Source organism: Peromyscus leucopus, chromosome 8b (genome assembly GCF_004664715.2).
Source record: "Peromyscus leucopus breed LL Stock chromosome 8b, UCI_PerLeu_2.1, whole genome shotgun sequence".
Classification (NCBI taxonomy): Eukaryota; Metazoa; Chordata; class Mammalia; order Rodentia; family Cricetidae; genus Peromyscus; species Peromyscus leucopus.
The window spans coordinates 33,343,457-33,355,586 of NC_051086.1; the positions used below are offsets into that span (position 1 = coordinate 33,343,457).

General features: G+C 47.8%; 1 pseudogene; it reads left to right on the forward strand.

Annotated features, from left to right (window-relative positions):
• On the forward strand, positions 1-393 carry LOC114681507 (annotated as a pseudogene).
• Positions 394-12,130: the final 11,737 nt, after the last annotated feature.

Below are 12,130 nucleotides of genomic sequence, written 5' to 3' on the forward strand. Positions count from 1 at the left end.
CTGGTGACTAGCACCGTGCCGGCAGTCCGCAACATGGCCTCCGTCTCCGAGCTCGCCTGCATCTACTCCGCCCTCATCCTGCACGACGACGACGACGAGGTGACGGTCACGGAGGACAAGATCAATGCCCTCATTAAAGCAGCTGGTGTCAATGTTGAACCCTTCTGGCCTGGCCTGTTTGCAAAGGCCCTGGCCAATGTCAACATTGGGAGCCTCATCTGCAGCTGGAGCCCCGCCAGCAGGTGGTCCTGCCCCCTCGACTGCTGCTGCCCCAGCTGAGGAGAAGAAAGTGGAAGCAAAGAAGGAAGAATCTGAGGAGTCTGATGACGACATGGGCTTTGGTCTTTTTGACTAAACCTCTTTTGTTAACATACCCAATAAAAGGATGAACCCGTAAATAAATAAATAAATAAATAAATAAATAAATAAATAAATCAAGTAAACAAACAAAACCCAATAGATCCTGTTTCAGAAAAGTGAGAAGCCTGGGGTTGGAGCTCAGAGGTCAGAGGTCAGAGGTTGAATGCTTGCCTGGTACGCACAGTGGGAGGAAGAGGAGGTCGCACTTTTGTGAGCCACCTTGGCCCGCCTCCCTCTGGAGGAACTCAGTCATGGCTGAATCCGTTCAAATCCCAACTGAGAACTGACATCTAGTGAAAGGTCATTTACTGGTGCCAAACAGAACCAAACCCGGAGTTTTGTAATCTGTGATGACATCACATGTCTAGACATGGTGTTCACAGTTGACAAGCTCTGAAGGAAGTCTCTCACCCTGGGGTTCCTGTCCCTGTGGTCCTGGATACAAACTTCCCTTTTCTGGCCCTCAGCTGCAAAATCTGACTTTTGGTAGTGTGTGCTGTTGTCATGGCAACACTTTGTCTTCATCGTCTTCTCTGGTCTCCTTTGTAGGGACCCAACCATGGGTTTACTTGTGCTTTTTTTTGGGAGGGGGGAATGCGGTCTTACATAGTCCAGGTTGGAATTCGCTTCACAACCAGGGATGACTCGGCACTCCTGGTCTTTTCACCTCTACCTCCTAAGTGTTGGAATTACCGGTGTCCCCACGATGCCTGGTTTCTATTTGATGCTGGGGATTGAACCCAGAGCTTCATGCAAACATGCTACCAAATGAGCTACATCTCCAGCCCAGTCTGTGTCCACTCGCCATAATGAATCATAACTCGAGGTGAGCATCCTCCCAACAAGTCACCCCACCAGTTAGTGGGCAAGGGATCCTCCCTGAAACAGGCTGAATCCCACTTTGGTTCCTTGACGTGCAGACTAAGAGGTATCAGAGTAAGAAGAATCTGAACTGCTACCCACTGTGGAAAGAATTGGATCATCCCTGATTTTCCACCAGGGACTGGTCCAGAGCCCCCTCTTGGTTGCCAAAATCTGCAAACATTTAAGTCTTGTGTAAAATGGGGTACTGTTTACATATAAGCTACACACAATGTCCTGTGGACTTTAAACCATGTCTAGATGGCTTATAGTCCTTTTTTCCCCTTTTGGTTTTTCAAGACAGGGTTTCTCTGTATAGCCTTGGCCGTCCTGGAGCTCGCTCTATAGACCAGGCTGGAGATCGACCTGCCTCTGCCTCCTAAGTGCTGGATTAAAGGCATGTGCCACTACCTCCTGGCTGGTTTATTTTTATTTATTTATTTATTTATTTATTTATTTATTTATTTATTTTGGTTTTTTTCAGACAGGGTTTCTCTGTGTAGCTTTGTGCCTTTCCTGGAACTCACTTGGTAGGCCAGACTGGCCTCGAACTCACAGAGATCAGCCTGCCTCCAGAGTGCTGGGATTAAAGGCATGTGCCACCACCACCTAGCTTTCCTGGCTGGTTTATAATTCCTTTTTAAAAAATAATTTATTTAATTTTATTTTATGTGCATTGGTATGAGGGTGTCAGATCTCCTGGAACTGAAGTTACAGACAGTTGTGAGCTGCCATGTGGGGTCTGGGAATTGAACCTGGGTCCTCTGGAAGAGCAGCCAGTGCTCTTAACCACTGAGCCATCTCTTCAGCCCCTATAATTCTTATATATATATATATATATATATATATATATATATATATATTAATTTTACAATACATTCAGTTTACATATCAGTCATGGTTCCCCTATTCTCCCCCTCCACCCCCTTCCCTTACCCCCAGCCTACCCCCCATTCCCACCTCTTCCAGGACAAATCCTCCCCTGAGGACTGCGATCAACCTGGTAGACTCAGTCCAGGGAGGTCCAGTCCCTTCCTCCCAGACTGAGCCAAGTGTCCCTGCATAAGCTCCAGGTTTCAAACAGCCAACTCATGCAATGAGCACAGGACTTGGTTCCGCTGCCTAGTTGCCTCCCAAACTGATCAAGTCAATCAACTGTCTCACCTATTCAGAGGGCCTGATCCAGCTGGGGGCCCCTCAGCCTTTGGTTCATAGTTTATGTGTTTCCATTCATTTGGCTATTTTTTTTCAATAATTGAGTAAAACTGAAATTTATTATATGTCACAGTCGTCCTAGGGACCCCTATAATTCTTAATACATCAACATTATGCAAATACTTTTACTGTTTGGGGGAATAAGGACTAGGGAAAGGGCTATGCATATGTCTGGTACACATACAAGTTTTTGTTTTCTGAATAGCTGTCATTCAAGGTTGGTTGGATCCTCACATCTGGAACCTGTGTATACAGAAAGTCTCTATTTAGTTTCAAAAATATATTGAGAGTTGGGTGTGGATGAAGGCAAGAGGATCATAGGTACAAGGCCTGGGCTGCATGGTGAGACTTTGTCAATGGCAGAACTCTTGTTTAGCACCACCAGGTCCTGTTTTTGATCTTCAGCACCATAAAAAAATTAACAAAACAAAACCCCCGGCCAGCCGGTGGTGGCACATGCCTTTAATCCCAGCACTCGGCAGGCAGAGCCAGGTGGATCTCTGTAAATTCAAGGCCAGCCTGGTCTACAGAGCGAGAGCCAGGACAAAAACCAAAACTACACAGAGAAACCCTGTCTCAAATAATAAATAAATAAATAACCCTAAAACATTATTGTATCCAGGAAGGAAGACTCAGCATCACCCTTGAAGGATGCAGAGGATGGGTGGTTCCCATTATGACCTCAGTTCCTTCGCCATCTGGCCCCTGTAAGAAGCAAGCAGGCCCTAACGAGCAGTGGGTTACTGCAGACTCAGCCAGGTAGGTGCTGGGTGCCAGCTGCAGGGCTGTGTGTGGGTCCAGAGTGTGATGTTCAGCTATTGGTAAGTTCCCATCCCTTCTCATGGGAAACCACCTCTCCTCAGACAATGCACCTGCCTGTGGAATGAACAGCCTTCCATGTTTACAGTCTTGCCTGACAGCTGTTTGTTCGTGTTGATGTTGTGTGTTTGTTTGAGGACTGGGTTTATCCTTGAACTTTCTATGTAGCTGAGGATGCCTTTGAACTTCGGGTTCTTCTGTCCATCGGGTTTATGTGATGTAATGATCAAACCCATCCATTCATGCATGCTAGGCAAGCACACTACCAGCTAAGTTACACCCTATCCTGCAACCCCTCTTTAGTTTGTTTGGGTGTGGGGTTTTGTTTTGTTTTGTTAACAAAGTTTATCTGCATAGCCCTGACTGCCTTGGAGCTCAGTATAAGACCAAGCTGGTGTCCAATTTATGGCAATCTTCCTGCTTCTGAGTGCTGGATTATAAGTGTGCGGCATTACACATGACTCCAAGATTATTTTAATTCATTCTGGTTCAGAGGAAATAGACTCTCTATAGCAACTATTTGGGCCGTTGCATTGACAACATCATGTTAACTGACGTGATGGGCAAGGAGGGCGCTGGAGGCCTTGATAAGAACAAGGCACCGCAGAAGGTGAGAAACGCTGCACACACTCAGGGTCCCAGGCTTGCTCTCGCAGCGAGGCTCACCACCTGGCAGTGATCACCACCACCGTGCCAGATGCCTCCTTAAAGGAAGTGCAAGTGACTGGGCTTTGGACTGCCTACCACTGAAAACGGAGCATAAGACGTGGCCTCTTTGGGTTCTGAAGGCAGCAGATTTCACATTTGGGAATCCTATAGTGACCCAGTTAGACAGGAGGAAAGGCAGCCAGCTGTGCCTGGGGCTCAGAGGACAAGGGGCTTTGTGCTGGGTGTGATGGTGGACACTTTAATTCCGGCATTTGGGAGGCAGAGGCAGGTGGACTTTTTAAAAATTATTTTTATGCACATGGATGTTTTGTCTGCATGTGTTTCTATGCCCCATGTGCATGCAGTGCCTATGGAGACCAGAAGAGGGCCCTGGATCCTGTGGAACTGGAGTTATTGAAAGTTGTGAGCTGCCATGTGGGTGCTGGGAAGTGAGCCTGGTTCCTCTGGAAGAGCAGCTGGTGCCCTTAACCACCAGCCCCAAACCAACCCCCGCCCCCTTTTCACTGTGTAGCCCCAGCTAGCCCGGAACTCTGAAGTTACCTCTGTCTCCTGAGTGCTGGGATTAAAGGGTGCACACAAACTCTTAATTTAATCTTAACAAGTTAATTTTTGTATCTGAGCTAAGTGATTTTTTTCTACCTCTCAGATCATCACGACAGTCTCCCACGTTATCTTATAAAGCTCTGTAACTGGGTTAGCTTTCTGTCGCCCTGACAAACTGCTCGAGAAAGTCATCTTAGAAACCGGGAAATACAGCTTAGCTGTGAGTGCTTGCCTAGCATGTTTGAAGCCCTGGGTTTGACACCTAACACTTCACAGACCAATCCTGACGGCACATGCCTGTAATTCTAGTCATCCGGAGGCGGAGACCGAAGGGTCAGAAGGTTAAGGGAATCCTCAGCACTAACATAGAGTCTGAGGCCAGCCTGGGCAACATGATGCTATCCTTAAATGTTTTGTTTTTCAAGACAGGGTTTCTCTGTGTAGCCCTGGCTGTCCTGGAACTCGCTCTGTAGACCAGGCTGGCCTCGAACTCGCTCTGTAGACCACCACCTCCCAGCCCATATAGTTGTTTTTGTCTACAATGCATGTCCCTTCCCATAATGCATCTGATTTTAATTATATGCATGCCCACTCATGCATAGGCATAAGATGGTAAATAGGAGCGTCTCCTTAAAAAGATCACTTAAGGATATAGTTTTGCCCTATGTGCACCCAAAACTAGTTCAGGCCAGATAGGCCTTTCTGGTCTTGTACCTAGACATAAAGAGAATGGGACAGAGCCAGGCAGTGGTGGGACACACCTTTAATCCCAGCACTCAGGAGGCAGAGGCCAGTGTGGTCTACAGAGCAAGTTTCAGGATAGCCAGGGTCACACAGAGAAATCCCATCTTGGGAGAAAAAAAAAACAAAAAAACAAAAAAAACAAGACCGGGTGTCACCGTGTAGTCCTGGCAAGCCTGGAACTCCCAGTGTAGTGAGTTTGGCCCTGAATTCAGAGATCCACCTGCCTCTTCCTCCAGAGTGCTGGGATTAAAGGCTTGGACTACCATGCCTGGCTCTCTTTCTTTTCTCTCTTTAGATTTATTTTGACGTGTGTGTGTGTGTGTGTGTGTGTGTGTGTGTGTGTGTGTGTGTGTGCATGTAGGTATGTGAACATGGGTGCACACGCCTGCAGAGGCCAGAGGTGTGAGATCTCCCTGGGGCTGGCGTTAGAGCTGGTTGTGAGCCTTTCAGGATGGATGCTTGAAGCCCAACTTGGGTCATCTGCAAGAGTGGGAAGAACTCTTAAACACAGGGCCATCTCTCTATCCCCTTTCTTTGTGTTGTATGAGGACAGCGGGGTGTCCAGCCCAGGTCCCCACAAGTGTTCTACCACTGAGCTACACTCCAAGTTTCCTGGCATCTTTGTGTCCTGTAGTCTGGAGAAGTCTCTGGGTTCACGAGTCTTTCACGCTGGCTGCTGGGCAGTCTGCTGATTCAGAGTCTGAGGTTTCTGCAGGGCGGAAGCTGATTAATGCCCCCTCGACAAGGGTAGCGCTGTCGAGGGTTCTCGGTGTCTTATCACAGGAAGCACATGATGTCGGTCTGTCCTGCAGGTGGTGGTACCAAGTGTGGCGCTGGCATGGCGCCTGCTGTGAAGTGAGCCATGCACCAACGGCAGAAAGGGAACTGCCCAAACTGCAGCACTGCCCTAGCAGGTTCTGACCTCTGTTCCTGGGATGACCTACTCCACTAAAGCTGATGTCTGCATGCCCCCACGGCATCTGAACACGGGGCCTCGTGACTGCCCCGTCTTTCACCTTTTATTTGATTGTTTCCTGAGTCAGGGTCTCACATGGCCCCAGTCAGCCTCAGAGTTGCTGGAATCCTCCTGCCTCAGCCTCTCCTATGCTGCGTCCCGAAGAGGACAGAGGTGGAGTTGTGCCTGGCTCACATTTGGTGCTCTTTCGCCTGTCTGTCTACTTCCGCTCCTGAGGCTCAGGCTCAGCTTCTCCCACTGGGCTCTTTTCTTGGCATGAGAAACTCAAAGGACCAGGTGAAACTGTCACCTAAAGTTACTTTTACTTTTTACAACCCAGTGTCCTTTATTATTGTTTATGCCATCATGCCGTCAACCCGGCGAATGGAGCAGCCTGTGTGCTGCTCCAGATGGAGCAGGCTGGCTGAAGCTGGACAGACATCCTTCTCTTTGGTTTCCTACTTCTCTGACCGTTTCAGGAAGCTGTCTGGGCTCTAAGAATGTTGTTGTTGTGTGCATGCAGTTATAACGTGGGTGCTTATGGAGCTCAGAGGACAGCTTTGAGAGACCAGTTCTCTCCTACCTTTACATGGGTTCTGGGGATGGATTGTCAGGTTTGCTGGCAAGTATCTTTACCGGATAGGCTGTCCCACTGGTCCCTACTTCTGTTTTTGAGACAGAATCTTGCTATGTAGCCTTGGCTGGCCTGGAACTTGACATGTAACTTGAAGTTACAGCCACACTCCTGCCCCTGCTTCCTGGATGTTGAGAGATCACAGCCTGTGTCATCCATCATGTTGCTCTCTTAGAATGTTTGACATATGCTTGGCACACATGTATTCTCTTGGTAAGAACTGACTTGATGCCGGGTGATCTAATGAAAATGTTGTGTGACTGGACGATGGCTCCACAGCTCTATGAGTATACCAAAACACCCACTGAACTGGGCATCTAAAACGGGTGAATGTACCAGCTGGGCAGTGGTGGCTTATACTTCTAGTCCCAGCACTCAGGAGGCAGAGGCAGGCGGCTCTCTGAGTTTGAAGCCAGCTTGGTTTACAGAGTGAGTTCCAGGACAGCCAGGGATACACAGAGAAACCCTGTCTAGAAAACCAAAACAAGGGGCTGGAGAGATGACTCAGTCATTAAGAGCACTGGCTGCTCTTCCTGAGGATCCAAGTTCTAGTCCCAGTACCCACATGGCAGCTCACAATTGTCTGTAACTCCAGTTCCAGAGATCTCCTCACACAGACAAATATGCCAGTAAAACACCAATGCACATAAAAGAAAAATAAAGAAAAAACAAAACAAAACAGAATTGACTTGTCCGCACCAATGTCAAGAACACGATGGGTAACATCGTGGCTCTTTCGGTGGACATCTCTTTGAATGACACCTCTGCCCCTAGTGTCCCCAGCACCCACCTTCCTGCAGCTTGGCACGTGTGTGACCAAAGGAGCAAACTCGGCCTTAGTTTTGGTTTTTTTATAAAGTCATTTTTAAGACCTTTATTAAAAGTGATTTTTTAAAGAAGGTCAAGTTGTAAAGTTTTGCTAAAAATTAAAACTTGAGTTCTTTAAAAAAAAAAACAAAAAAATCATATCTTGACCAGATATGAACTGATTTTAAAAAACCTTTAAAAATGTTTTGAGAAAAGTTGTGCCTTAAAAAATATGTTTATTGGGCTGGAGAGATGGCTCAGAGGTTAAGAGCACTTACTGCTCTTCCAGAGGTCTTGAGTTCAATTCCCAGCAACCACACTGTGGCTCACAACCATCTATAATGAGATCTGGTGCCCTCTTCTGGTGAGTAGGCATACATGTAGGCAGAACACTATATAAATAAATCTTAAAAAAAAAAATGTTTATTGGCTGGGCATGGTGGCACCTGCTTTAAGGCCAGCACTCAGGAGGCAGAGAAAGATGTCTGTGAGTTCAAGGCCAGCCAGGGGTACACACCCTGTCTCAAAACAAAACAAAATGTTTATCATTTATGCTGGCTACTTTTTGCCAGTTTGACACCAACTAGAGTCACATGGGGAAAAGGAACCTCAATTGAAAAGCTGATCTATAGGCAAGCCTGTGGGAGATCTTCGTGATTAATGACTGATGTGGGAGGGCCCAGCCCACTGTGGGCTGTGCCACCACTACACAGGTGGTCCTGGGTTGTATAAACAAGCAAACTGACCAAGCCAGTAAACAAGGTTCCTGTCTCCGGGTGCCTGCCCTGATGTCCTTGTGGTGGCCTTACGACCTGGGACTTGTACGTTGAGATTAACCCTTTCCTCTCTGTATTGCGTTTGGTCACAGTGTTCATCACAGTAACAGGAACTTGGTCAAAGGAACATGGGATGATGCTGTAAGGGACCTGCCCTCTTAAACCTTGGACTGTTCACTGGGCGAAGGTGGAGGCTTTTGGAGCTTTGAACTGGAAAAGCCACTGAATGCTCAGAGCCGGAAGAGCTGTTGTGGGAACTTGGAAGGTAATGCTGAGAGCAGTGTGCTGTGGGGCCCGGTTTGTGAGGCTTTAGACCAGTGGTCCTCAACCCTCCTAATGATGCGACCCTTTAATACAGTTCCTTATGTTGAGGTGACCCCAACCATAAAATTATTCTCATTGCTACTTCCTAACTGTCAGTTTGCTACTGTTATAAATTTAATGTAAATACCTTTTTTGGAGATAGAGGTTTATAAAGGGGTTGCGACCCACAAGTTGAGAACCTCTGTTTTGGATCAAGCAGCGCTCTACAGAACTGTTCCTATTTGTGTGATATTTGGGACTAAGAGTCTGTGGAAATGAAACCTTTGCCTCACTGGGACAATGGATACTGCATTAATCAGCTGGAATTAAGAAAAGAGCAGCATCATTGAGGCAAAATCATCTGAGGAGTATTTCCTGAGGGTCGGTTGTGGCCCAGTTGAGATAAGGGAGGGCAAGGCTGCATCTCAAGCCGGAAGCAGAATTAGGAATGTGTAAGAGTCTCCCTCATGCTACTGGTTTTGAGGGCACAAAGGGGTTGTGAATGAATGATAAATGGTGCTGGTTACCGGCAGAAAGGTCACAGTCACGACAGAACCCAGTTGCTTAGTAGCACAGAGCTTTATTAGGAGGAAGGGGAGGAGGGACAAAAGGACCAGGCCTGGGGAGGAAAGAGAGAGAAAGATGGTGGGGTGGGAGGAGAGAGAGCAGAGCAGAGAGAGAGGGCGGGGTCTGCAACCGGCTTTTAAGGGATCCCGGTTTGGAGCTACACCACGCATGCGCAGATTGCGTGACCATGCTGCATGCATGTAGTCGCCAGTGCACACTGGTGATGTAAGACACATGTAGCTGGAGTGAGGGCAGAATTCTAACATTCCAGACTCATTGCTTATTATAAAAAAGCAAGTGAACAGGAATAGGGGCGTCATTTCTCCCAGAAAAACTGCTTCCAGCTGACTTGGGGCGTCCTGGATGGTGGGCTGTCCTGCTGCTTCGGAGATGTCCATCCCTCTCGGCTTGGCAATCTGGCCACCTTTGTGTCTGACAGGACGCTGTGAGACAGAGAAAGCTTAGGAAAAAAGAATCATTATTATTTTTATTTTCTTTGGACTGTTCTCAGACCAGGGAGTTTGTGTTTGGCACTTATCTGAAGTAGATCTGACCTGTCCAGAGGGATTTAACCTGGTTTCTGGAGCTTTGGAAAAATTTTGAACATGTTAAGAAGCAGCCATGAGAAGATTAGTGACCATTGTAGTGTTTAGTACTGTATTGGTTAGGGTGTTAATGGGAGAGACAGAGATTGGAACATGTTAAGTCTTATCAGAGACAGATTATTTTGAGGCACCTGTTTGCTTTACTAGTTTAGCATCCAGGAGACACAGGTGATCAATTGTTGAGAGCATTTAACAGTGATAGACTGTTACATTAGAGTCTGTTTTTGCAGAGCCCAGACACTTTTGGGTCTGGGGGTGTAAATACCTTTTAGCTGTTACAGTTTCTTACTTGATGATCCCTGGACTCCAGTTCTGTGGTGGTCCTTCACCATTAGCTGAGCAGTGAGTTAGGAGAGGAACTGGGAAGAGAAAAGCTTGCAGTACATGAGAACTTATTTCTTTGGAATTAGGCACAAGGCAGAGAGCAGGGCCCTGTCTGTGTGTCTGCATGGGAAGCCCTGCTGACTGGTCTGGAGTGAGGCACAAGGAGGGAGCAAATGAAATGAAAGCTCCTACCTTAGCTGGAAATCTTTTCCCATTAAGTAACTGAAAGTACAATTAAGTCTGGTGAGGTGGGTAAGGCTGTCCTCCCTACCCTGACAATAGGGAAATGAGGAGGGGAGAGACCCCAAAACCCTCAGGACTGGGTGAGTGGCTCTGGAGTTCAGAAGGAAAGAAACAGATCACTTCCATGCTGTGTTCTAGGTTTGCTGCAAGCAAGCCTGTGGCCAAGCCCAGGTCTGCTGGAGGTCTCAGCTTGATGCTCCCATGCCCCTTGGTGCCTGGGTGCAGTCAGCTGACTGGTTGTCTTTCTAGGTGGCACTTTGAACAAGGCTCAATTGATGGCCCGGCAGGGCGAGCACTAGCTTGTGTGGCCTCCCCCGCCCCCACTTAAAACAGGGACCCAGCAGCTTTCGGAAGTCAGTTCGGACAGTGTGCCAGCACTTGGCAATTCTGTTCTGGGGCTTTTTCATCTCTCCTGGCGTACCTTAAATGCCACAGCTGAAACTTCTGCCTGTTGGGTCAGGAGCCTTGCTCTCCAGATGCTTAAGTTTTAGCCCTTATGTTGGGGAGGTCTGGGAGACAAGAGACAGATTTTATTCCGTGTCTTGAAAAAAAAATTTTTTTTTTTTTTATGTCTGCTGGCTTGAGGACAGCTTTAGGAAGACCCACCAGGAGGCAGGGTGTGAACTGATCTTTGGCTAGAGAGCCATCCTTACTACTGTGATCCCCATGTGGGTCCTGATCGTAAACTTATTTGCATGCATCCTAGCCTGCTTTCAGACCGGTCTGTGCTCCTCAGGGCAGCTTGAGAATGAGTGGGAGGAGTTAAGGTTGAGTTGAGGTGAGAGCCAGGGTTGGCCAGAAGCGGCCTGCCCCGTATTGGAGAGTGGAGAGCAGAGCACAGAGCGGAGAACAGATAAGACAAGGTTCTGTGGAGTCAGAGATTCCTTAGGTATAGGAATGCACATGGTCAGGAGAGTCAGAAAGGGAGAGGATCTTGGGTAAAAGCATGGGGATAAGCGCCGGGCGGTGGTGGTGCACGCCTTTAATCCCAGCACTCGGGAGGCAGAGCCAGGCGGATCTCTGTGAGTTCGAGGCCAGCCTGGACTACCAAGTGAGTTCCAGGAAAGGCGCAGAGCTACACAGAGAAACCCTGTCTCGAAAAACCAAAAAAAAAAAAAAAAAAGCATGGGGATAAGGTAATTCTTTTCATTTGCCCATTTGCTGGCAGAAGGTAGATAATTCCCTTGAAATATCAGAGTTCAAGCAGCCATTATGTGGCCAAATTTACTGGTATCTAGGGATATCTGAGGCATTTATCAGAGGAGGAATGGAACCACGAGAAGGAAGCCCCTATGTCCCGTAGTTGTAGCGCCAAGAGAGAAAAATAAAAAATTAAAATAAAGAAACAGGATCAGACTCCAGTCCCAGGCGTCCCCGAGGTTGGAGAAGGATCTGTGAATCAGCACAGGTTACACGCACACACACACACACACACACACACACACACACACACACCCCGCTTCATCAAGAGAGGAGTAAGGGCTGGGAGCGTACGCAGCACAAGGACACCCCCTCCCCCAGAGTCCGACAGCCTTGACCTCTTCGTCAAGAAAGAGAATGAGTCGGTGTCTGTGCAGCCTGAGGACTACCCCTCCCCCCCCGGGGGGGGTCTGGTGCAAGGAATATATCTCAGGCTATAGTCTCGGGAAATAGCAGGGGTTGGAAAGGGGAAAAACTCACCAATCTGGTTGGCAGGTGTGGTGCG